Source organism: Dromiciops gliroides, chromosome 2, assembly GCF_019393635.1.
Source record: "Dromiciops gliroides isolate mDroGli1 chromosome 2, mDroGli1.pri, whole genome shotgun sequence".
Lineage (NCBI taxonomy): Eukaryota > Metazoa > Chordata > Mammalia > Microbiotheria > Microbiotheriidae > Dromiciops > Dromiciops gliroides.
Window position 1 is genome coordinate 81,531,269 of NC_057862.1, and position 27,586 is coordinate 81,558,854.

The 27,586-nt window shown below is 37.6% G+C and overlaps 1 protein-coding gene across 1 annotated transcript in view; it reads left to right on the top strand.

Annotated features, from left to right (window-relative positions):
- Positions 1-27,586, top strand: part of CPEB3 (cytoplasmic polyadenylation element binding protein 3) — a 256,089-nt gene that overhangs the window by 624 nt on the left and 227,879 nt on the right. The window lies entirely within an intron of this gene.

Here is a 27,586-nt window from a genome sequence, read left to right on the forward strand (position 1 = left end):
AGGCCGGGGAGGCAAAAGTAGGAAAAAACCAAACCAGTTGGTTTGGTTCATTCTTAGAACCTTTTAGTTAGGTGAAAGACATTGACTAAAATGAGTTGTGGGAATCTCAGCTGGTTTCACCTCTGCTAGAAGAGTCCCCTTAGTCAACAGAACAAGCCATACACAAGTCGAGGCATATGTTTTAAATATGCTTAGATTCTATTGTGAGTTGTGGTATTTTTGCATCTTCGTTGTATAGAGTTTTGGGGGGAGGGGGAGGGGGAGGTCAATTTTCATCAAATTTTGAAATCAAATCTTAATTCATCAGTTTAGTTTACAGTACCTGAGAAACACACCAACTACTTTGGCAGTAAGTATATCTGACCATGTTTATTCAGAGTCCAATTACTGTAATATGATTCTCTGAAAAGTTTTAGAAGCTGTTATAATGAATGCCCTAGCCTCCTTTAAGAAATGAAGAACATGCCCACACTAGGGAAGTAAAGTGAATATTCTGTTTAATCAGCATGTTTTATATTTTCAGTTCTTATTAGCCCTAGTGAATATGCATTCCCTTACAGTGTATGAAAATTTCCTGGGCAGCTTTATCAGCAGTGTGGAAGATATGTAAAGCCTGTTTTAAAACTAATTTGAGGGGCAGCTAGGTGGTGCAGTGGATAAAGCACCGGCCCTGGATTCAGGAGTTCCTGAGTTCAAATCCGACCTCAGACACTTGACACTTACTGGCTGTGTGACCCTGGGCAAGTCACTTAACCCCATTGCCCCATTAAAAAAACAAAAACAAAAACAAAAACTAATTTGATTCCAACTGTTGATTAAATAGTCCAGTACAAACTCAATTTAGATTTATGATTTAAACTAAAGAGTTTTCTACTTGTCTTAGAATTTCTTTGTATATATTTAAAAGTAATATGTGTAGTTCTGTTGATAGCTCAGCTGTGTGCAAATTCCCTGGTGGTTTTGTCCAATGTTTATGCCATGAAGTATTTTTAGGAAAAACTTTTAAAATCAGTGACCCTTCTCTCATATAATGCTTAACATTTTTAAAAGTTCATTTTAAGTTTGTCTATACTATGATCACAAGTGCATTAGAATTTTTCTTTCTCTTTTTTTTTTTTAGTGAGGCCGTTGAGGTTAAGTGACTTGCCCAGGGTCACACAGCTAGTAAGTGTTAAGTGTCTGAGGCCGGATTTGAGCTCAGGTACTCCTGACTCCAGGGCCGGTGCTCTATCCACTTCACCACCTAGCTTCCCCCGAATTTTTATTTTTTGAAAAATTAAAAGTTCTTTATTATCAAACCTAACTCTTTATCATTATCAGTACAAAACCCTGCTACTTACAACTTACAAAAGAAATGGAAATAATACGTGAATTTGGAACAGGTGTGGTACAGATATTAGGCTGAATTTCAAAACCTGTTGTCATCTTAGGTGTTTCTATAGTTGCTACATTATAAAAACAAAACAGGTTAAATCGACAGCAATTACTTTTTGACTTTGAAAATAGAGAAATCTTAATGAGTAAGATTTAGTCAATAATTGGAGGCCCCCAAAATGAAAAAAAAAAGTCAAAGTGGTTTTCTGATTAAGTTTATTTATTTATATTTTTTTGCAAGGCAATGGGGGTTAAGTGACTTGCCCAGGGTCACACAGGTAGTAAGTGTCAAGTGTCTGGGGCTGGATTTGAACTCAGGTACTCCTGAATCCAAGGCCGGTGCTTTATCCACTGCGCTACCTAGCTGCCCCTGATTAAGTTTATGTAGAAGTGAAACCACTTTTGTGGATCTAATATAGGCTTGTAAATTAGGCCTATGTGATGTGAGCAGCTGGTTACCATAGATGTTTTAAAAAATTGTTAAGAATATATTCTTCCGGGGGCAGCTAGATGGCGCAGTGGATAGAGCACCGGCCCTGGAGTCAGGAGTACCTGAGTTCAAATCTGGCCTCAGACACTTAACACTTACTAGCTGTGTGACCCTGGGCAAGTCACTTAACCCCAATTGCCTCACTAAAAACAAACAAAAAAAAGAATATATTCTTCGGAGCAGCTAGGTGGCACAGTGGATAGAGCACCGGCCCTGGAGTCAGGAGGACCTGAGTTCAAATCCGGCTTTAGACACTTAACACTTACTAGCTGTGTGACCCTGGGCAAGTCACTTAACCCCAATTGCCTCACTTAAAAAAATATATATATATATATATTCTTCATGGGGCAGCTAGGTGGCTCAGGGGCAGCTAGGTGGCACAGTGGATAAAGCACCGGCCCTGGAGTCAGGAGGACCTGAGTTCAAATCCGGCTTCAGACACTTAACACTTACTAGCTGTGTGACCCTGGGCAAGTCACTTAACCCCAATTGCCTCACTAAAAACAAACAAAAAAAAGAATATATTCTTCGGAGCAGCTAGGTGGCACAGTGGATAGAGCACCGGCCCTGGAGTCAGGAGGACCTGAGTTCAAATCCGGCTTCAGACACTTAACACTTACTAGCCGTGTGACCCTGGGCAAGTCACTTAACCCCAATTGCCTCACCAAAAAACAAAAACAAAACAAAAACAAACAAAAAAAGAATATATTCTTCATTTTAAATTGCTTAATTGAAAATGTTCAATATTCCCAGCTTCAGAACTAGACTTATACACACTGAAATTATGGGGCTAAAATACCCTCAAAAACCTAGTCCTGCTATGATGGGCTCAGGAATGCCCAGACATGAATCACTCCTAAGCTTTAGGAAACACTGATTTGCACATCACTTGAAACCTTTTCCAGAGAACATATTTTTAAATGTCTAAAGAAAGTATTGTACACAACACTAGTGACGTCAGTATGTTCCCGAGTCTGCTAAGAAGTGCTGGTATGCTTGCCATATTCCAAACTTGGTAGTAAACTTTCAGCAGAATTAGCATTGCAGGAACATGGTATGGGAGAAAGTGACTAAATGTGGGGCTGAAGCAAAGGAACATCTCAAAGATGACTGAGATGCTGAGCTCTGTAATGGAGACAATGATGTTGCCATTGACAGAACTAGGAAGGGGAACTTGATCTTCTGGGGTGGGTAGTGGAATGAATACCTAACTTGAAGTGAGAAATTTGGTTTTTAATCTCCCACCCTTCACACAGGATACATAGTATCTGGGTGACCATGGCACTCAACCACTCTGAGATACAGTTTGTTCATCTGTAAAATGGGGATGGTGGTTGATACTCATTCTTCTCAGGGTTATATTGAGGATAAAATGGGATAATGTAGGCACAGAGTCTTGTAAACCTTAAATGGATGAAATAAATGTCAGCTATTATGGCTTTAGCCATTCATGCCTTTAATCAGTCAATATCAATTGAGCACCTGCCAGGAGCTGTAGGGAATGCAAGGCAAAAAAAAAATAATTCTTGTCCAACCAATGAACTTGCATTCTAGTTAGGAAGAAAGGACAGGCACAGGAAATGTGCAATAATAGAACAAGGCTGTAGATGATTCAGTGTCAAATGAATAGTATAGACAGATGCTGAGATCAGAAGAAGGGAAGACTATTGGAAACCAAATTGTCTTTGAATGGAAGGCTTCATAGAGCAGATGGGACTCAAGCTGGATCAAGATGAAGAGGAGGAAGAAGGAATATCTATGGTGGGGACCTGGAGGCACCTCGATTTGGGGATAGTGCATAAATCAGTTGAGATAGAGTGAAGGATTTGCATTGTGTAAAAGTTAAGAATTTGGGTGGAAAAGTAGATTGGGATTAGATTGTTGAGGGTGTTAAATGTGAAGCTAAAAGACTAAGACTTGGGCAGCTAGGTGGCGCAGTGGAGAAAGCACTGGCCTTGGATTCAAGAGGACCTGAGTTCAAATGTGACCTCAGATACTTGACACTTACTAGGTGTGTGACCCTGGGCAAGTCACTTAACCTTCATTGCCCCCCCCCCCCAAAAAAGACTAAGACTTTATCTTGTAGGTTATAGAAGAGAGAACCTTGACAATTTTTTAATTAGAGGAATGGTAGGATAAAAACCATTATTTCAGAAAACTTCATCTGACAGCTGTGAGTAGAATTGTAGCAGGAGGAGAAAAAGGAAGGAGAGACCAGTTTGGAGGCTGGTACTCTTGTCCAAGTATAAAATGATAAAAGATCTGAATGAATTAGGGTAATGTATTAAGACTGGAAGAAAAAAAGCAATGGACAGCTGTTTTAGGGTAAAGATGATTAATTCAGTTTTAGGCATGTTATATCTGAGGCAATGGTAGGTTATCCAGTAGAAATGTTTTCAGTAGGCAGTTAAATATAAAAGCCCAGAAATAAGTAATAACAGTTTTAAGGTCACAAAGTGTGAGGAAGGCAGTACAAGTTTTTGATTAAAAAAAAAAAGAGAGAGAGGTTCAGTTAAATATCTTACCAGAGACATAGAGTAAATATCTGGGAAAGGATTCAAATCCAGGTCTTCCAGTTCCCAGTCCAGCGCTCTGTGAGTATCCTTCTTTCTTGCTTCCTAGGCAAGAAGCCAGGGCTAGATCTATAAACTTGGGAGTTATTAATCAATGTCTCCTGACTCTGAGTCATCCCTGGAACTTGAAACAAGTTTGAGATTCTAAGGGGAACCAGGTCAGGGTTGGAATAGATCTTGGTTATCAACTTTGTACAGTTCTCTATCCTCAGTGGTCTGTTAATTGAAGGACAAAGGTCCTAAAAATTCTGGAATAGGCTGGTGCTGGACCTTTCAAAAGTATTCTAATCTATTTGGGATATTTATTCCCACTACCTTCAGGAAACTTTACAGATTCCTGTAATGCCCTTGTTCTCCTAGGGCCGATGAAGACCCATGTAGGAAGCTTCCAGTACTATTTTCTAAGCTCTGTCATTTTTGTAGTTTCTAGAAGATTCTTATCCCTGAAGCCACATGAAGAGAATTTCCTGAGACGGCTGTCCTAAGAGTAGCATCCAGTACTAAAATAGTTTGCAAGAGAAGGAGCATTATGGGGTAGTCAATGTCAAATTTGTTCAAGGAACATTATGTGGAAGAGATAAATTTACCCAACCTCCATGAGGTAAAAAACCAAAACTAGTGCAGTTCTATTCATAAATGTGCCAGAGAGCTGATTTCAGAATATAAATTTAGATCTCTGCGTACTGAGTTCACAAATCCCTTACTCACAGAATCATAGGCATATAGAATCTATATGTAAAAATATGCAACCCACTGCAAATTTTCAAATGCAAAATGAATTATGGACTTGAAGTCCATATGAATAATGGTTTAAAAAGCATTTATTCTTGGACCAAGTTAGGAAGTATAGGACCACAGATGAAGACTGTTGTTCAGCCTGCCTCTCTCTCTCTCTCTCTCTCTCTCTCTCTCTCTCTCTCTCTCTCTCTCTCTTTCTGTCTCTCTGTCTCATTATCTTTTGTTTTTATATCATCCTTATATCCCAAGATATCCTTCCCTCTCCCCCTTTGAGAGCCATCTCTTATAACAAAGAATAAAGCAGAAGGGGAAGAAGAGTCAGAAGAGGAAAAACCAACCAGCACATCATTCATGTCTAGTACCTGACCACTGTCAAGAAAGGAGGAGGAAAGGGCATTCTCATTGTTCATTATAGTTATACAACATTCAATATGGAATTTTGTTGTTTTGTTTTGTTATTTCCATTTGTGTTGTTGTGGCCACTGTGTATATTCTTGTCTTGGTTCTGTGTACTTTGCATCATAAAATCTTCCCATTGTGTAATTTAAATTTCTAAATGTAGGTTCTAATCTGTTCCCCCAGTTTTGGGGGGAAACTGACTAAAATCACTGATAAACAAGTTTAAGTTTTTTAAGGGTTTATTGAAAGATAGTAAAAGAGAAAGATTGAGAACAGAATTTCTACAACCTGGCAATCCTATCTTTCCTCAACTCCTCTGTGTAATCCTCTGCCACCACTGTGATGTCAGGAACCAAAGAGACAGAGCTCCTTGCACAGGCTCTCCTTCCTCCTTCCTGTCCCCTCCCAGAAATGGGAGGTTCTTCAAGCTGGTTGGTTGACTAGGCCAGAAGTTCAAATTTTGTTAGCTTCTGAGAACCATGCTTTCATTTTTGTTTTGTTTTTTAATTTTTGTAAGGCAATGAGGGTTAAGTGACTTGCCCAGGGTCACACAGCTAGTTAAGTGTCATGTGTCTGAGGCTGGATTTGAACTCCGGTACTCCTGAATCCAAGGCCAGTGCTTTATCCACTACACCACCTAGCTGCCCCGAGAACCATGCTTTCTTAAGTACTCTCAAGTACCAGCCAGATGTGTTTAGAATCTAGTCAACTATAAATCAGCCAGTAATCCAGTCAAGTCAGCCAGTAATCCACTCAGGTGGGCTCCTGAGTATCTGCCAGATCTCATCTATCACATCCATTATCTTGACACCATGCCTCCTTGTATTTTTTTTTCTTTTTTTATGGGGAAATGAGGTTTAAGTGACTTGCCCAGGGTCACACAGCTAGTAAGTGTCAAAGTGTCTGAGGCTCGATTTGAACTCAGGTACTCCTGAATCCAGGGCCTGTGCTTTATCCACTGCACCACCTAGCTGCCCCTGTATTTTTCATGTTAATAATTTCTTATAGTGCAATAATATTTTCTGATGTGCATGTATAGCAAGGCAGCTAGATGCCATAGTGGACAGAGTGCAGGGTCTGGAGTCATTAAGACTCATCTTTTTTTTGTTTTGTTTTGTTTTAGGGAGGCAATTGGGGTTAAGTGACTTCCCCAAGGTCACACAGCTAGTAAGTGTCAAGTGTTTGAGGCCAGATTTGAACTCAGAGCCTGACTACAGGGCTGGTGCTCTATCCACTGTGCCACCCAGCTGCCCCAAGACTCATCGTTTTGAGTTCAAATCTGGCCTCACACACTTACTAGTTGTGTGTCTCTGGGCAAGTCACTTAGCCCTGTTTACTTCAGTTTCTTCTTCTGTAAAATGAGCAGGAAAAGTAAACATCAAATCACTCCTTGCAAAGAAAACCTCAAGTGGGGTCACTGAGAGTTGGATGGAACTGAAAATGACTGAACAATAATAACAAATGTGTAGCAATTTACTTAATTGTTCTCCAATTGATGGGTGTCTACTTTGTTTCCAAAGCATTTGGCATTATGAAGAGTATAACTACAAAAAGTATATGTGGGAAAGGCAGCTAGGTGGTGCAGTGGATAGAGCACTGGCCCTGGAGTCAGGAAGACCTGAGTTCAACGTACTAGCTGTGTGACCCTGGGCAAGTCACTTAATCCTGATTGCCTCACCAAAAAAGAAAAAAGTATATGTAGGACTTTTCTTTCTGTCTTTGACCTCTGTGGAAGATATGCCTAACAGTGGAATTTCTAGATCAAAGAATATGAGCATTTTAATCACTTAGCATAATTTTACATTCTTTTCCAGATTGGTCAGATCATTTCACAGCTTCATCAATAGTAAATTACTGTGACTGTCTAAAAAAATTAAATCTATAAAATTTTCTTTTTATTGTGAACTTAATCATTAATGAAAACAAACATTTCAAGATAGAATAGGGATGATTAAATAAGAAAATTTGACTACTGTTAGAGTTTGCTTTTTGTCTAAGTGATATATATCACATATATAATATATACACATACAATCTATATCTATACAGTTTAATGAGTAGCAACAAAATTGCTGTGTGTCACCTTTTGCATTTTTTCGTCTGAGCATTTAAAAATGTTTTGTTGAAGCTTTCTTCCCCTCTATTATCTCATTTTCTCTTCTGTTTCCTTGGAGGCCTTCTCTAACATATATACATATATGCATACATATGTGTATATGTATACATATATTTAAATTCATGCAAAATAAATGAACACATTGGCTGTTTCTGAGAATGCATCTCTCATTCTCTACTATTACTCCATTCTGGCTGCCACAAATTGGGAAATATGTTGAATCATTAGTCTTTTAAAGACAGAATTAGTCACTGTTCTATTGAAAATTCTGAGATCTTTTGAAGTTACTTCCCCTCACATTAATATTGTTTTTGTACAAGTAGTTTTCCTAGCTCTGTTTATTTCATTGTGCATCAGTTTGTCAGTCTTTTTATATTTTTCTAAATCCATCATATTCATCCTTTCATATAACCTGATAAAACTCTCTCACATTCTTCTGCTGCAATTTATTCAGCCATTTCCTAATTGATGGTCACATATTATTTCTAGGTCTTTGCCTCAACAAAAAGTGCTGCTATAAGGATTGCTATACATTCACATATGTTTATACATTTTATAGCATTTTAATATGGTTATTTAAAGTTGTTATTTGTTTATTCATTCAGGTCCTTTTCCTCTATCCTTTGCTGTGTCAAAAAATAGGTACATTTTGAGTAATGAAATAATCAGATTGATTCTGTATCATCTTTTTGTTTTCTTTTAGTTTTTTTTTTCTTTTCAGGGCAATGAGGGTTAAGTGACTTGCCCAGGGTCACACAGCTAGTAAGTATCAAGTGTCTGAGGCCAGATTTGAATTCAGGTCCTCCTGACTCTAGGGTTGGTGCTTTATCTACTACACCACCTAGCTACTCCCAATTCTGTATCATCTTTTAATTGGTCCCATTTACAGTTAATTGATTTATCCTCTAATTGCCTAAGTCATGGTTCTTTAGCTCTCAGCTGGCCTGTAATGAGTTAAGTTTAGAAATCCAGTTCTCTTGTTAATCACTGCTCTATTTTTGTGTCAAGGAAATCTGTTACCCTCGAAGAATGCAGGTGGACACCAGGTGGACACTGGTCTAGTGTGTCTTTACACCACCAAGCTATCCTTCAAGGATGTCTGCTTTGTTATCCAGAGAAATCTAGTGCACTATCTCTAACCCTGCAAATGAACTCAAAACAATGAACATTTTTCTTAGTTCTCTTAGGAGGGGGTTGTTGCTAGCCTCTCATTCCCGATTTCTAACCAATCATATTGTCTCCCATGCCTCAACTCTTTATCCAATCATATTGATTTCATCGTTTATGATGTAGAATTCTTTTAACCAATTATAACTTGTTCCCAACCTATGAAGTCCTGTTCTTTGAAATGTACTCCCCTAAAAACTATAAAAGGGGTCTTAGTTAAACTAGTTATTGGTAAATTCACTCTTTACTAATAAATTGATTGTGTTCAGAACTTTATGCTTCAGTTACTTAAATTTTAACTGTCACAGTGACTTTTTGAATATCATTCCAAGTTGTTTTCCAGAATGGTGATACCAATTTACAATTATATAAGCAGTGTATTAGTGTTCTTGTTTTCCTACAATGATTCTAATTATTGCTATTTTCTTGTTTTATCATCTTTGCCAATCTGATAAGTGTGAGGTGGAACCTCAGAGTTATATTTTGCATTTCTCTTATTAGTGATTTGGAGCAATTTTTTTTCACATTGGTTTTGAAAGCTTTCATTTGTTTATTTGAGAACTGACTTCTTATATCCCTTAACTATTTATCTATTGGGGAGAATGTTTCTTGTTCTTGCATACTTGGCTTTTAAAATAAATGTATTTTCTTGTATACTTGTATACAGTTTTTATTTATATCTTGAATAGTTGTGATAGGAATTGGATCTGTGAGATAATTCTTATAGGGAATTCCCAGATAAACTCCCCCTACCAAAGTAAGTTTGTACCTTTAATCTTTTTGCTTTGTTTTTGTTTTGTTTTGAGACTAGGCTTCCCTACTCAACCAGGCAGGAAATGCAGGTGCCAGTGATTGGCATACAGTAAAGCTTTGAACTGCCCAGTTTCTGACTTGAGCTGGTTATCCCTCTCCTTTGGCAGTCTGGTGATCCCCAACTCTTGGGGACCTGCCATATTGGTTCCAAACTTGTTATTTACATCCAATTGACTTTAGCCCTACTGAAGCTCAAAACTCCTGAACTTAATTGATCCACGAACCTCAGTTCCCTCAATAGCAGGAACTATAGGCATGGGCTACCATGCCCAGCTTCTGTAACTTAGTCTTAGACCATTGCCTAGAGCACTGAGAGACTAAATGACTTGTCCAAGGTCACAGAGCTAGTGTTTGTCAGAAATGGAAGGTAAACCCAAATCTTCCTGGTTCCAAGACTGTCATTAACAGCTTATCAAAAAATTTCAATGTGATTTAAAGTATTCATTGATATCTTTTGTCTTTTATGTTAATAGAATCTCTTCTATAATTTTTTCATTCCTCCCTACCCAGAAAGGCTATATAATAAATAATACTTTTTAATTTTGAAATTTTGAAAAAAAAATTTATTTATTTATTTTAGTTTTCAATATTTGTTTAGATAAGATTTCCAATTTCAAGTTTTTCTCCCTCCCTGCTCCCCTAGACAGCAGGTAATCTGATATAGGTTATATATATATACATATATATATATGTACATATATTTATTAACATTAAACATATTTCTGCATTAATCATGTTATAAGAGAAGAATCAGAGCAAAAAGGAAAAACCTGAAAAAAGGAAAACAAAGCACCAAAAACAAAAGAAATAGTATGGTCCAATCAGCGTCCATATTCCACAGTTCCTTTTTTTCCCCTGGATTTGGAGAGCCTTTTCCATCATGAATCCTTTGGGACTTTCTTGTACCATTGGATTGGTGAGAAGAATCTAGTCTATCACAGTTGATCAACACACAACGTTGATAAATAATACTTTTTTAAAGAAAAAAAAAGGAAAAAGGAAAAGACCAAAAAATCAGCAGCCTGAAAATATATCTAACGTATAATACCCCAAGACCTTCCATTCCTGCAAAGAAGTGGACTTGGGAAGTGATTTTCATCCTTTTTATTCTTTGGAGCCATGCATGTTTAGGTTTTGTTTTTTTGTTTTTGTTTTTGTTTTTTTTTGGGGGGGGACATTTTGGCAACATTCACTTTATATTATTCTGTAGTTACTCTTTCTATGTACATTCCTGTGTACATATATGTTGTGATTGTTATATAAGTTGTTTTTTAGGCCTTTGCTTACTTTGTTCAGTATCACATCATTTAAATGTTTTCTTGTTTCTTTATATATCATATTCATAATTTCTTATAATACAATAATATTCCATTACATTGATGTACCAGATTAAGTTTATCTATTCTTTAACTGATGGGCGTCTGCTTTGTTTCCATTTCTTTGCCATCACAAAAAGTGCTCATATAAACATTTTGGTGTACATATGCTTACTTCTTATTTGTAGCAGCCTCTTTTTTTTTCTTCTCTTTTCTCTTTCTTTCTTTCTTTCTCTTTCTTTCTTTCTTTCTTTCTTTTTTTTTTGTAGGGCAATGAGGGGTAAGTGACTTGCCCAGGGTCACATAGCTAGTAAGTGTCAAGTGTCTGAGGTGGGATTTGAACTCAGGTCCTCCTGAATCCAGGGCTAATGCTTTATCCACTGTACCACCTAGCTGCCCCCTGCTTACTTCTTATTAATGATCTTCTTAGGGCATAAGCCAATAGAGATATCTCTGGGTCAGAGTGTATGAACTTTTACAATTCCAAATTGCTTTCCTGAATGGTTATGGTAATTCACAGCTCCATCAAGAATGCATTAGTTGAATGCATTGTTGGTGGAGCTGTGAACTGATCCAATCATTTTGGAGAGCAATTTGGAATTGTGCCCAAAGGGCTATAAAGCTGTGCATACCCTTTGACCCAGCAATACCACTGTTAGGTCTTTTTCCCAAAGAGATCATAAAAAGGGAAAAGGACCCACATGTACAAAAATATTTATAGGTGCTCTTTTTGTGGTGGCAAGGAATTGGAAATTGAGGGGTTGCCCATCAATTGGGGAATGGCTGAACAAGTTGTGGTATATGAATGTAATGGAATACTATTGTGCTGTAAGAAATGATGAGCAGGCAGATTTCAGAGAAACCTGGAAGGACTTGCATGAATTGATGCTGAGTGAGATGAGCAGAACCAGGAGAACATTGTACACAGTATCATCAACATTATGTGTTAATCAGACTTGATTGTTCTCAGCAATACAATGGTCCAAGATAGTTCCAAGGGACTCATCATGGAAAATGTTCTCCAAATCCAGAAAAAAAAAAGAACTGTGGAATATGGATGCAGATTGAACCATACTATTTCTTTTGGTTTGGGTACTGTTGTTTTTCTTTTTTGAGGTTTTTCCTTTTTGCTCTGATTCTTCTTTCACAGTAAGACTAATGCAGAAATATGTTTAATGTGATTATACATATATAACCTATATCAGATTACTTGCTGTCTTGGGGAGGGGGGAGGGAGGGGATGGAGGGAAAAAATTTGAAAATAGAAATCTTATAAAAATGAATGTTGAAAACTATCTCTACATGTAACTGGAAAATAAAATACTTTTATAATTAAAAAGACATTAAATAATAATAATAAAAAAAAGAATGCATTAGTTGAATAACCTCTCAGAGCTCCCCACATGACCTCACAAAAAAGCTCCAAATAATTCCATAAGACAATTCCTGGAGCAGCAGAACCCACAAAAGGACAGGGTAAGATCATTTTCTAGCCAAAGATGGCTTAGAAGGTCAACAGGAAAGGAGTAGAGCCCAGCCCCATGGCTATGCTGACACACATTCAGCCCCAGGCTACAGCAAAGAAAAAGACCTCCAGAGCTTCTGAATTGGCTGTAGCAGCAGCTTCTTCTGGAATTCAGCTCACAGTCTGGTGAGAGGGTTTCACAGTTCACCAGGGAAAGATTACAGGGGGCTCTGCTGGCACTGAGGTGCCTATTCTGGGAACCAGGAAGTAGTCTTGAGTGGTGGTGGTCCAAGTGGGGGAGGGACACAGGCTCACCTGGAGCTTGCAACCACAGTGAAACAGAATTTTGTTTCTGGGTTAAAGAGCAAGCAAAGCTGGGGCTATGTACAGACTAAAACACAGGCCAGGCAAGTAGAGAACCTGATTCTCCTTAAATCATACCACCTGGGGCCCCCAGAAGTTTTAGACAGTGTGTCCTGGAAGCAGTGCTCCACTTTAAGAAGCAGTTAAAAGGCATATGAACAGACAGAAAAAAAATGCAGACCATAGAAAGTTTCTTTGGTGACAAAGAAGATTAAAATACACCCTCAGAAGAAGATAACAAAGTCAAAGCTCCTACATCCAAAGCTTCCAAGATACATATTAATTGGTTGCAGGCCACAGAAGCACTCAAAAAGGACTTTGAAGATAAAGTAAGAGAGGTGGAGGAAAAAATGGGAGCGATGCAAGAAAGTCATGAAGAAAAGAGTCAACAACTTGAAAAGCCAAATGGAAAAGCCCTCTGAAGAAAATAATTGCTTAAGAATTAGGATTGAACAAATGGAAACTAAAGACTTTATGAGAAACCAAGACACAATAAAGCAAACCCAAATGAATGAAAAAATAGAGGGCAATGTGAAATATCTCCTTGGCAAAACAGCTGACCTGGAAAATAGATCCAGGAGAGATAATTTGAAAATTATTGGACTCCCTGAAAACCATGATCAAAATAAGAGTTTAGACATCATCTTTCGAGAGATTGTCAGGGAAAATTGTCCCAATATTCTAGAAGCAGAAGGTAAATAGAAATTGAAAGAATTCACTGATCACCTCCTGAAAGAGATCCCCAAATGGAAACTTCCAGGAATATTACAGCCAAATTCCAGAGCTCCCAGGTCAAGGAGAAAATAGTGCAAGCAACCAGAAAGAAACAATTCAAGTACTATGGAACTACAGTCAGGATAACACAAGATCCAGCAGCTTCTACATTAAAGGATTGGAGGGCATGGAATATGATATTCCAGAGGGCAAAGGAATTGGGATTACAACCAAAAATCATCTACCCTACAAAACTGATTATCATCTTTCAGGTGAAAAAATGGGACTTCAGTGAAAAAGAAGAATTTCAGGCATTTGTGACCTGAACTGAATAGAAAATTTGACTTACAAATACAAGACCCCAGAGAAGCATAAAAAGGTAAACAGGAAAAAGAAATTATGAGGGATGTTAAAAGGTTAAACTGTTTACATTCCTACATGGGAAGATGATACTTCTAACTTATAAGAACTTTCTTAGTATTAGGGCAGCTGAAAGGAATACATTTAGACAGAGGGCACAGGTGAGAATTTATTATGAAGGAATGATATCTATAAAGCATTTATTTTTTGTTTATCTTTTTTTTTGGTAGGGTATTTGGGGTTGGGTGGCATACCCAGGGTAGTACAATTGGGGAGTATATTATGTCTGAGGCCGGATTTGGGCTTGGGTCCTCCTGGGTCCAGGGCAGGTACTTTGTCCACTGTGTCACCTAGCTGCCCCATGATGGCATATTTAAAATAATATTAAGGGGTGAGAAGATTGCACTGGGAGAAAGGGAAAGGGAGAGGTGGAGTGGGGTAAAGTATCTCACATAAAAGAAGCAAGAAAAAACTTATGGAGTGGAAGGGAAGATGGGGGAGGAGCAGGGTAATGAATGAATCTTACTCTCATCAGAATTGGCTCAAAGAGGGAATAACATACACACTCAAGTGGGTATAGTAATATATCTTGCCCTGAGGGAAAGTGGGAGGGGAAGAGGATAAGGGGGGAGGGATGAAGGAAGGGAAGGCAGATTGGAGGAGGGGCAGTCAGAAGCAAAACACATTTGAGGAGGGATAGGGTAAAAGAAGATAGAAAATAAAGTAAATATCATGGGGAGCAAATAGGATGGATGGAAACACAATTAGCAATAGTAACTGGGAAAAAAATTTGAAGCAGAGGCAAGAGCAATTTAAGATAATGATGGGGTGAGGGTGGGGGTGATAGTGGTGGTACTTACTTTGCTGGGCTATTGTGAAGAAAATTCTTTGTCAGGTATTAGGTATTATATAAATGTTAGCTAGTATTGTTGTAATAATCAACCACATGGGTATTTTATAAGGAAATCTCCCTTTAAAGTACTATATAAATGTAGATTACTATTAAAAAAAAAAAAGATGAGCAGGATGTTATCAGAAAACCTGGAAAGACTTACATGAGCTAATGCAACGCGAAATGTACTGTATACAAAATAACAGCAATATTCTAAGATAATTTGGTGAAAATGACTTAGTTATTTTCAGCAATGCAATGATCCAAGACAACTGTGAAGGACTTATGAATTAAAAATGCAATCCATCTATAGAGAAAGAACTGATGGTACCTGAACACAAATGGAAATATATTTTGTTGCTGTTAGTTCCTTTTTCTAAAGTTTTTTGTTTGTTTGTTTGTTTGTTTTGTGAGGCAATTGGGGTTAAGTGACTTGCCCAGGGTCACACAGCTAGTAAGTGTCAAGTGTCTGAGACTGGATTTGAACTCAGGTACTCCTGAATCCAGGGCCGGTGCTTTATCCACTGTGCCATCTAAGCTGTCCTTCTGAAGTTTTTTTTTTGTCTGCTATGTTTTTCATCACTGCACATGTATAATATATTGAATTGCTTGAGTTCTCAAGATGGGGATAGAAAGGAAGGATGAGAATTTGGCACACAAACTTAAGAATCAATGTTACAATTTGTTTTTACATGTAAGGTGGGGGGGAAACCCTAAATAAATAAGAATACACTAGTGTATTTGTCTTTCCATTACCCCTCCAACATCAACTATTCCTATCTTTTCTCATCTTTGCCAATTGGAAGGGTGTAAGGTGAAATCTAAGGGTTTTGATTTGCATTTCTCTTATTTAGAGCATTCTTTAAACCTCTACTTTCTAATAGTCTATATGCAGTATTTTGGATACCAAACCCTATATGAGAAATTTGCTACAAAAAAATATCCCCCATTTGATTGCTTTCCTTGTTATCCTAGATATATTAATTTTATTTGTGATGAAGCTTTTTTAGTTTCTTATAATTGAATTATCTATATTTTTTAATTGCCTTTGTCTTGTGCTTTGTTAAGCATACATTTCCTACCTACTTATAGCTGTAAAAGGTAAATAATCTGTTTCTTTTCTATTTTTGTTTCCTTTCCTCTTTTTTTTTTTAATTTTAGCAACAAACATTTATTTTATTTTCCAGTTACATGTAAGGGTACTTTTCAACATTCATTTTCATAAGATTTAGAGTTCCAAGTTTTTCTCCCTCCCTTTCCTCCCCCCTCCACAAGATTGCAACCAGGTTATATATATACAATCCACAAGTGTTCTATTTATCAGTTCTTTCTATAGGGGTGCATAGTAAGCATCCTCATTAGTTCCTTGGGATTGTCTTGGATCATTGCATTGCTGAGAGTAGTTAAGTCATTCACAATCGCTCATTGAACAATACTGCTGTCACTATGCACAATGTCCTCCCAGCTCTGCTCACTTCACTATACATTGATGTTTATTAGTCTTTCCAGGTTTTTTGGGATCATCCTGTTTGTAATTTCCTGTAGCACAAGACCATTCCACTACAATCATATAGCACAGCTTTTTCCATCATTCCTCAATTGATGGACATTCCTCCAATTCTCAATTCTTAGCCTCCACCAAGAGTTGCTATAAATATTTTTTGTACAATTTTCTCCCTTTTCTCTTTTTCATGATTATTATTGTTAACCGTTTTCCTTCCATCCTATTCCCTTCCCCATGATATTTATTCTATTATCCATCTTCTTTCATCCTATCACTCTTCCAAAGGGATTTGCTTTTGTCTGTCCCCTCCCCCACTGTGCCCTTCCTTCTTTTGCCCCTCTCTCTTTATCCCCTTCCCCTCCTATTTTTCTGCAGGGTTAGAGAGATTACTCTACCCAATTGAGTGTGTACATTATTCCCTCCTTGAGCCAATTCTAATGAGATTGAGGTCTTTGAGCCAATTTTGATGAGTGTCAGGCTCATTTACTGCTCAGATTAAATAGATTACTCTACCCAGTTGGGTGTGTCTGTTAGTCTCTCCTTGAGGCAGCTCTGTTGAGTTTAAGATCTTTGAGCCTTTTCTGATGAGTGTAAAATTCATTTACTGCCCTGCTCCTCCCCCTCTCTTCCCCCACTCCATAAGCCTTTTCCTGTTTCTTTCATGTAGGATTTCACCTCTGCCCTTCTCCCTCCCCAAGTGAATGCCCTTCACCCCTCAATTTAACCCTAAAGATGTCATTACCTAGCTAAGTGACACAGTGGACAAAGCATCACCCCTGGACCCAGGGGTATCCCAGCCAAAACCCAGCCTCAGACACGACAGTTTGCCCTAGACACGAGAACCTTCTTAACCCCTAAATGTAGGCCTGACAGAAAAGAGCAGTCATGACAAGAGCAAGGAGCTGTACGACCCCAGGTATGTCTCCCAGCTCCAATTTATTATGGTTCTCTAGGGTCTTGTATTTGAAAATCTAATTAGCCATTCAGTTCAGGTCTTTTCATCACACATATCTTTTCATTAAAGTCCCATTTTTTCCGCTGAAGGATTATGCTGAGTTTTGCTGAGTAGGTGATTCTTGGTTATAATCCCATTTCCTTTGCCCTTTGGAATATCATATTCCATGCCCTTTGGTCCTTTAATGTAGAAGCTGCAGGATCTTGTGCTATCCTGACTGGGGCTCCACAGTACTTGAATTCTTTCTTTTTGGCAGCTTGCAATATTTTCTCCTTGACCTGAGAGTTCTGGAATTTGGCTATAATATTCCTAGGAGTTTTCCTTTTGGGATCTCTTTCTGGAGGTGATTAGTGGATTCTTTCGATTTCTATTTTAGCTTCTTCAGGGGCAATTTCCCCTGATAATATCTTGGAAGATGATATCTAAACTCTTTCCTTGATCATGGTTTTCAGGTAGACCAATAATTTTCAAATTATCTCTCCTGGACTTCTTTTCTTTCTTTTTTTTTTTGTTTTTGTGAGGCAATTGGGGTTAAGTGACTTGCCCAGGGTCACACAGCTAGTAAGTGTTAAGTGTTTGAGGCCGGATTTGAACTCAGGTCCTCCTGAATCCAGGGCCAGTGCTCTATCCACTGCACCACCTAGCTGCCCCTCCTGCACCTATTTTCCAGGTCAGCAGTTTTTCCCAGAAGATATTTCACATTGCCCTCTATTTTTTTATTCATTTGGATTTGCTTTATTGTGTCTTGGTTTCTCATAAAGTCACTGGCTTCCATTTGTTCAATCCTCATTCTTAGGCAATTATTTTCATTGGAGAGCTTTTGTACCTCCTTTTCCATTTGGCCAATTTGACTTTTCAAGCTGTTGACATTTTTCTCCTGTCTTTCCTGCATCTCCCTCATTTCTCTTTCCATTTTTTCCTCTACCTCTCTAACTTTATCTTCAAAGTCCTTTTTGAGCACCTCTATGGCCTGAGAGCAATTCATATTTTTCTTGGAAGCTTTAGATATAGGGGCCCTGATGTTGATATCTTCCTCTGAGGTTACCCCTTGGTCTTCCTTGTTACTGAAGAAACTTTCTTGACTCCTGTATTTAGCACAGCAGCTCCCTCCTTCTGACCTTCCAAGACGTTCTTGGTTAGAAGATGATTTCAGCACATTTTTCTGTGAGTTTTGCTGCTCCAGGCATTTTTCTATGGCGTTATTTGGATGTTTTTTGGAGCAATTGTGTCATGAGTTTGGGAGCTCACTGCCTGTCCTCTGCCATCTTGGCCCCACCTCTTTTCTATTTTCTTAATGGTAGAATCTTTAATACTAAGGACATATATCCATTTTGTAATTATTTTGGAATATGACTTAAAACGTTGATCTAAGCCTATTTTCTGCAAGACTGCTTTCCTAGCAGTTTGTATCAAATAGGGAATTCTTTCCTGATTCATTTCTGATTACTCAAATATTAGATTATTGAGTATCATTGTCTCTGGTTCTCCTCTGTCTGGTCTGTTCCATTTATCTCTTTTTTTAAACCAATACCAAATAGTTTTATGATTGCTGCTTTATAGTTGGAGATGTAAAAGTCCTATTCCACCTTCATTCCTTCTTTTTAGTGTAATAAACATTTTTATTTATAGTTTTGGGTTACACTTTTTATCCTTCCTTCCCTCCTCTTTGCCCTCCCTGAGGCAACAAGCTCCTCCTTCATTTCTACCTTTTAAAATTATTTCCCTTGATAGTTTAGATCTTTAGTTTCTCTAGATGAATGTTATTATTATTTTGTTGATTTCTATAAAGTATCCCATCAATAGTTTAGTATAAAATTAAATCTGAAAGTTAACTTCGGTTGTATTGTTACTTATTATATTGGCATGTCCCACCTATGAGCATTGAATATTCTTCCAACTATTTAAGTTTTGCTTTATTTTTTAAAGAAGCATTTTATAATTGGACAGTGTAAATATTTTGAGTGCATTTTGTAGTTATTTGGAATAGGATTTCCCTTTTTGTTATTGATTTTTGGATTTTGTCATGTAGAAATGTATTATTATATAGAAATGCTATCAATTTTTGCTAGTGTAGTTTGTAACCTGTAAATTTGCTGAAACTATCAGTTGTCTCAATTTGTATTTTTGATTATTCTCTATGACTTTCTTTATAAACCATCATATCATCAGTGAAGAGGGTTAGTTTTATTTTCTTCTTGTATGTCTTTACACTTTTAATTTCTTCTCTTATTGCTAGCATTTCTAGCATTATATCTACTAAGAGTGGGAAGAGTAGATGGCCTTTTTTTTACTCCCTTATATTTTTGGGAAAGCTTCTGGTGTATTCTAATCATATATGATACTTATTTTTGGTTTTAGATAGCTATTTTCCATGATATTAAAAATGGTCCCTCTATGCCTATAATTTGTAGGCATGCATGTTTTTTTTAAATGAGCATTGTACTTTGTCAAAGCCTTTTTCTGTATTAAGATAATTATGTGGTTTAAAAGTTTCTGTTCTTAATATGATTAATTATGTGGGGTTTTAAAAAAATGTTGAACCATCATCCTTGTATGCCTGGTATAATTTCAATTTGGTCATAATGCTTAGTTTCTTGGATGACTTGCTGTAGCATGTCAGGATTTTATTTAAAATTTTTGAATTTATATTGTACCCTCTGGCTCTCTAGAGTTCATAGTCCTGCCTTTTGAGCCAGAGGGTACAATCAGAGAGCCAGAGTACAGATGACATGTGAGTGCTGGAAATCAGACTCCCAGTAAGTAAGGGGATTCCCAAATCATATACATTCTATAGATATTTTGAAAAAGATTCCCTTTAAAAATCTCTTTCTGCTGTGTTTGGTTAGTAATATATAGAAAGAGTATTGATTTAGTGGGTTGTTTTCTTTACTGCTACTTTATAGGCATTATCATTTCAATTTTTAACTGAATCTTTAGAGTGCTCTAACTAGGCTTTTAGTGATAATTTTATTTGCTTTTTGCTAAAACTTATTTTTTAAATTTCTTTTTGTCTTATTGCTAATGTAACTAGCTTTAAAGTTGTACTTAGGGGGCAGCTAGATGGCGCAGTGGTTAAAGCACCGGCCCTGGATTCAGGAGTACCTGAGTTCAAATCCGGCCTCAGACACTTGACACTTACTATCTGTGTGACCCTGGGCAAGTCACTTAACCCCCATTGCCTAAAAAAAAAAAAAAAAAAAAAAAAAGTTGTACTTAAAGGAATGCTGAATAACATTGTTGACAATGGACATGCATGCTTTAACTCTGATATTACTATAAAGAGCTCTAGTGTTTCTGCTACTGCAGATAATGATAATTCTTGGTTTTCTCTGGATTTTACCTTCTCAGTTAACAAAAGACTGTTTATTCTTGTTTTCTAGTATTTTTAGTATTGGTCGAGTGTTTAATTTTGTAAAAAATCTTTCCTTCATATATTGAAATAATCTTTGTTTTATTTTTACTGTTAATATAAGTCTTTAGTCTTTATAGTTTCCCTAATATTGGACTAACCCTACTTTGCTGGAATGATTCCAACCTAATAATAGTGAATATTTTTTAACTATGTTGCTGTGGCCTTGTTGCTAATACTTCAGTTAATATCTTTGTATCAATATTCATTAAATGGGATTTTTTTTTTTTTGGTGAGACAGTTAGGGTTAAGTGACTTGCCCAGGGTCACACAGCTAGTAAATGTCAAGTGTCTGAGGCCAGATTTGAACTCAGGTCCTCCTGACTCCAGGGGTAGTGCTTTATCCACTGCACCACCTAGCTGCCCCAATATCAGTATTCATTAGAAATTTTTTTTTTATAATTGTCTATTTTTGCTTTCTCTCCAGTTTAGCTATCAAGACCATTTTTGTTTCACAAAAGGAACTTGGTAGGATAACTTCTTTCTCTCCCTCTTTTCAATAAACAATTTATATAGTATTAGAGTTAATTGTTCTTTGAAAATTAGATATAATTCACTTGAAAATACTTCTAGCCCTGTGTTTTTCTTTGGAAATTCATTTATGGCATAATCAATTTCCCCCCCCAAGATTTGGTTTGATTAAAGCCTCTATTATTCCGTTAATTTGGAAATTTAAATTTTTGCAAATATTCATCTATTTCTTTTAAGCTATTGACATAGCTGGGTAAGATAATTTCTAATAGTATCCTTTATTTATCTGTTTCTTGATTCTAATATTTATAATTTGACTTTCCTTTGATGAAATTATTTAATCATTTATTTTAGTTATCTTTTAAAAACATTTTTTATTTCAAATTTTTATTTTCATTTTTGCTTATTTATTATCAGTATTTATGCTTTTATATTTATTTGGAGGGGTTTGATTTGTTTTTCTAGGGTTGTTTTTTTTTAGCTGCATACCCAATTTATGGATCTCTTCTATATTTTATTGGTGAGCATATTTAAAGAGTCAAGTCAAGAGAAGTCAACAAATATTAAATGCTTACTATGTGCTAGGCACTTTGCTAAGTAAGCACTTGGGGTGCAAAGAGGCTAACTACCACCCCCGCCCCACTGGAAAAAAAACCTAGTCCCTGCTTTCAAGGAGCTCAAAGTTTAATAGGAGAGATAACATGAAAACAACAACATACAAATTAGATATATGCAAGATAAATTATTGATAAACTTAGAGTGAAGGCACTAAGAGAAGGAGGGAAAGTTTTCTTGCAGAACCTGTGACTTTAGCTGATTTTTTAAGGAAGCCCCAGGGAAGCCAAGAGCCAGAGATAAGGGAGGAGGGAGGAACAGAGAAAGATCCGGAGGAGGAAGTGGAAGAAGAGGGAGGAGGAGCAAAAGAGATCAAGTTCCAGAGGAATTGTCTCATTTTAGAAATATCAAGGAGAGACCAGTTTCTAAACTATGAGTTTGAAAAAGGGAGTCAGATGTGAGAAGATTAGAAAGTTATGAAGGGGGCAGGTTATGAAGAGGGCAGGCTTTGGAATCCAAACAGATGGCCACATATTTGATCATGGGGACACTGACATTTACTGAACACGGGTAGGACATCCACCTGTGCTTTAGGAAGATTAGTTTGACACCTGAGTTGGAGGATGATACTTGAGGCAAGGAGATGAACCAGGAGGCTATTACAACAATCCCAACATAATGTGAGGAGGGCTTGGACCAGGGTGGGGACAGTGTCAGAGGAGAAAAGGGGGCATATAGGAGAAATGTTTAGAAAGTAAAAAGAGTAAGACTTAGCTACTGATTAGATATGGGTCAGGATCAGTAAGCTGTGAGAAAATGAAGAGTTGGTTTTGCTGGCTCTCGCATAATTGTGAAGCCCAGGTGACTTGGACGATGGTTGTTTCCTCAACAGTGAAGGGGAAGGGGCAGCTAGGTGGCGCAGTGGATAGAGCACCGGCCCTGGAGTCAGGAGTACCTGAGTTCAAATCCGGCCTCAGACACTTAACACTTACTAGCTGTGTGACCCTGGGCAAGTCACTTAACCCCAATTGCCTCACTAAAATTAAAAAAGACAAAAACAAAAACAAAACAGTGAAGGGGAACTTGGGATGGGAGATGGCTTTGGGGAAACAATAATGAGTTTAGTTTTGAGCATATAGAATTTATAATCTCTATGGGACATCCAATTTGCACTTATAGAGCGGTAAGACCAGAGGTCCAGAGAGAAGGTAGGGCTAAATAAATGAATGTCCATAGAGAAAATAATTGACTCCATAGCAATTGAGGAGCTAACTGAGTGAAAAAGTATAGAAGAAAGGAGGGCTCAGTACCAGTCCTTGGGAAATACATACAGAACCTAGTTTAGCAGGTATGACTTGGTTGCAGATCCAACAATGGAGACTAAGAAAGAATGGTTGGACAGGTAAGAGTAGGACTAGGAGAGAGCAGTGTCACCAAAACTTAGTGAGTAGAGAGTACGAAGGGGAAGGTGACTGACAGTGTCAAAGGTTATAAAAAGGTCAAGAATGATGAGAACTGAAAAGAAGTCAGTGGATTTGGCAATTAAGAGATCATAAGTAACTTTGGAGAGAGTCTCTTCAGTTGAATGATGAATTCAGAAGATTATAGAGATGTAAAAAGAGTGAGAAGAAGGGAAGTGGAGGCAGCTATTGTAGACAGCCTTTTATTTGTTTTTGTGTTTTGTTTTGTTTTGCAGGGCCATGAGAGTGATTTGCCCAGGGTCACACAGCTAGTAAATGTCAAGTGTCTGAGGCCGGATTTGAACTCAGGTCCTCCTGAATCCAGGGCTGGTGCTTTACCCACTGTGCCACCTAGTTGCCCACTGTAGATAGCCTTTTAAAGGAGGGAGGAGAGATATGAAATGATAGCTAGAGGGGATAAAAGGGTCAAGTGAGGGTTTTTGAGGATGGGGGAGACATGGGTATGTGTTTTTTGTTTTTTTGGTTTTTTTTTAAAGGGCAACGGGGGTTAAGTGACTTGCCCAGGGTCACACAGCTAGTAAGTGTCAAGTGTCTGAGGCCGGATTTGAACTCAGGTACTCCTGAATCCAGGGCCGGTGTTTTATCCACTGCGCCACCTAGCCGCCCCTCATGGGTATGTTTTTAGGCAATAAGGAAGCAGCCAGTAGATAGGGAGAGATTAAAGATAAATGAGAGAATGGGGAGAATAGAGGGAACAAATTTCTGGAGAAGACAGAATGGAATATAGGATCACTTGTATATATAAAGGGATTTACCTTGGCAAGAAGAGCCACCTCATTATGTGAAATGGGTGAAGGAGGAGAGAGTGTCAGAAAACATCTAGGTAATGAGAGATGAGAAGGAGGGGCAAATGGCCTTAATTGTTTTCAGTAAAATATGAGGCAAGGTTCTCAGCCCGGAGAATGGGGCAAGGGGAGCCATGGGGTGCTTGAGAAGGGATAAAAAGGTTTGGAAGGGGGACTGTGGTGAGTGAGAGAGTGAGTTAATAAGGGAGGTTTAAAAGGATTGATTGCCTTTCAGCAGTGAGTACTTGAGGTTATGTGACATGAATTTGTAGTGGACCTAGTTAGCATGGTTTTATGATCTTTTTTTCCTAGCTTCATTCAGCAGCATATGTGTAGGAGCAAAGACAGCAGATGGCTTGGTGCTCCACCACTTAGGTTTGACAGGTCAAGAACCTCAGGAGAAGAGGCCCTTGTAGAGTTAAGGCCAATGTGGCAAAAAGAGAAGGAGGGTATAGTTCATGCAAGGGAAGAAGTGTGAAAGAAGAGAAAGAAGTGAGGGTTTGAGGAAATGGAGATCAAGGTATGGAAGAAGAATAGGGTTTAGGAGCAAAGGCAGGGGATAGTAGGATTAATCCAAGACTGAAGCTTGGCAGGACAAGATCTGTGATTGGATAAGGAGGCAAAGGATTTAGGAGAACAATGTGGAGTTGAACTGTGTTAAACTGGTCAAGGGAGAAGAGTATATCCAGTGTAGGCATGATGGCCGCAAAAACAAACAAAAAACAAACCCTGAGAGTTGGAGAGATTGATGTCACCATGAGAAGCTTTCACAAATAATAGTGTGCTATAGAGAAAACATGCTCAACTTCTCTAGCTAGATATATTAGAAATTAAGCTAGATAGATAGGATTTGAAGATAACTTCCCTAACATTAACAAAGTTCTTCTTTCTTGTCTTGTGTTTTTATTAAACAATTTATGTTATATTCTGTAGGAGATTTAGGAAGAAATATTTTAATTTTTGTTTCCCCCTTTTCCATTTTTTTATTTTTTGCGGGGCAATGGGGGTTAAGTGACTTGCCCAGGGTCACTCAGCTAGTAAGTGTCAAGTGTCTGAGGCCAGATTTGAACTCAGGTACTCCTGAATCTAGGGCTGGTGCTTTATCCACTGCGCCACCTAGCTACCCCCCCCATTTGTTTTTTATTTTATTTTCTGTAATTGTTTCTGACTGCTTTATGCTCTATTATATAGCCAGTTTTTGTAAAGGTAACAATTCAAAGGTGAGAAATATATATACTCTTTATGATTCCCATTCAGTAGTCATGGAACATCTAGTATATATAACTTTTCTAAAATTCTATTTAGTTTTAAAACTTCTTTCTTATTTATCATTTTATTACCTAATTGTCACTTGCCTCCTTTTATGTTTCAGAGATTCTGCCAAACTCTGGTTTTCTCAACAATGTTTGAAAATCCTCTATTCTATTAAAGTTCCATTTGCCCCCATAGAATTAAACTTGATTTTTCAGGATAAATTGTTCATAATTATAAATCTTTTTCTTTTGCCCATTGGTATATCATTCTAAGATTTTTCTTTCTTTTATAGTAGTTAATCCTAAGCCTTAAGTACTGTTGATTTGGGTTCCATACTCTCTTCCTGGCTAATTGCAATATTTTTTTTTCTTAAACCTGAAACCTTTGACTTTGGGCTATAAAATTTATGGCTGTGTTCAATTCAGGATTATTTTTTCAAGGGCTAACCAGTAGACTCTATTTTCATTTTACCCTATGGCCTAAGACTTCTTGGCCTTGCATTTTCCCTTCCTCTTTCTCTTTACTCACCTTTTGCCCCTTTCCTTTCTCTTTCCAACTGGGACTTCCTGTGTTGCCTAGACTAGAAGTGCAGCAGCCACTCAACAGGCACAACCTCACTCCTAACTGGCACAGAAATTGTTCCTACTCCGGGAGGCTCAAAATTGTGGTGGCAGACTCAGTGTGGATGTCCAATCAGCTTTAGCTCTACTGCAGCTCACAACTCTCAAACTCAAGTGGGTCAATACTATTACCATCCCCTAGCAGCAGAGATTACAACCCTATACCACTATGCCTGGCAGTAATTTTCTTTTATGATTTCTTGAAATGTAGTATATAAGTTTTTTTAGGTTGGTCATGGAATTCAGAAAGTCTAATACTAAATTCTCTTTCCTTGTCCTGTTTTCTAGGTCAATTGTTTTTGATAAGATGTCACTTGCCCTAATATTTTAGTCTTTTGATCTTGTTCTAATATTTTTTGTTGTCTTATTGAAGTTTTTTTCTCCATTCTCTTTTTCAAGGTGTTGATGACATGCTTTTGTCTTCTTTCTCATCTGTTTATTCTTCTTCCAAGTGTTGTAGTTGTATTTATTTATTTTTTAAAATCTTGCTTCAACTCTTTGTTTATGCTGTCTACTCTTGGAGTTCTGTGTGTGTGTGTGTGTGTGTGTGTGTGTGTGTGTGTGTGTGTTTTGTGGGGCAACGAGGGTTAAGTGACTTGCCCAGGGTCACACAGCTAGTGTCAAGTGTCTGAGGCTGGATTTGAACTCAGGTCTTCCTGAATCCAGGGCCGGTGCTTTGTCCACTGCGCCACCTAGCTGCCCTACTCTTGGAGTTCTTAAAGTTAATACATTCTTTATTTTTTTTCTGAGATTCTGCTTATGATTATTTCAGAGTTATTTCCTTCCCTGAAATTTTATCTTGGAATTTTGTTGACTCATAGAAATTTTTCATTGTGGTAGGAGTTTTATTCTGTTTGCCTATATCTGTAGTTTCAGTTCTTGGGTGAGGACTTTGTTCCAGAGCCAGCTTTATACCTCATGCATTATTGAGAGGAATCATTAGGTCTCTAGCTTGTCTCCTGCTAAAGTCCTGGTGTAAGATATTGTCTTACTGAGGCTAAGTCCTGCTCCTATCGCACTTTGGAAGCTGTAGCCTTCTAGTTCCTGTATTCCATACGCTGCCCTCTCCTCCCGACTCCCCCCCCCCTTACCCATATTCTCTTTTTATCCTAGGTGTGTTTATTAGCAAAAGTATTTCCATTTCATTTAATAGAAATTAATTTACCTTTAGTGATTGCTTCTATCATTTGTTTAATTAAGAATTCTCCCCCTGGCCATATCTGTGAAAGGTACTTGATTTAATATTCTTCTAATTTTTTATGGTTGTGATTTTTTTTTTAACATATAAGGTATTTTATTTTTTCCGTTACATGTAAAGATAGTTCTCAACTTTTGTTTATACAAGCTTTACAATTTCAGATTTTTCTCCCCCCCTCCCCTCCCTCCCCTCCCTCCCCCCCTCCCCTAGACAGCAGGTAATCTGATATAGGTTATGTCTATATATCTATATATCTATATACATATACATATATATCTATACACACACATATACACACATAATAACATTAATCCTATTCCTGCATTAATCCTGTTATAAGAGAAAAAATCAGAGCAGTAATGCAAAACCTCAAAATAGAAAAAAAAAAAAACAACAGCACCCAAAACAAAAGAAATAGTATGGTTCAATCAGCATCTATACTCCACAGTTCTTTTTTTTTTTTTTTTTTTGCCTTGGATTTGGAGATCCTCTTCTATCACGAGTTCCCTGGAACTCTTCTGTACCATTGCATTGGTGAGAAGAATGTAGTCCATCACAGTAGGTCAACACTCAA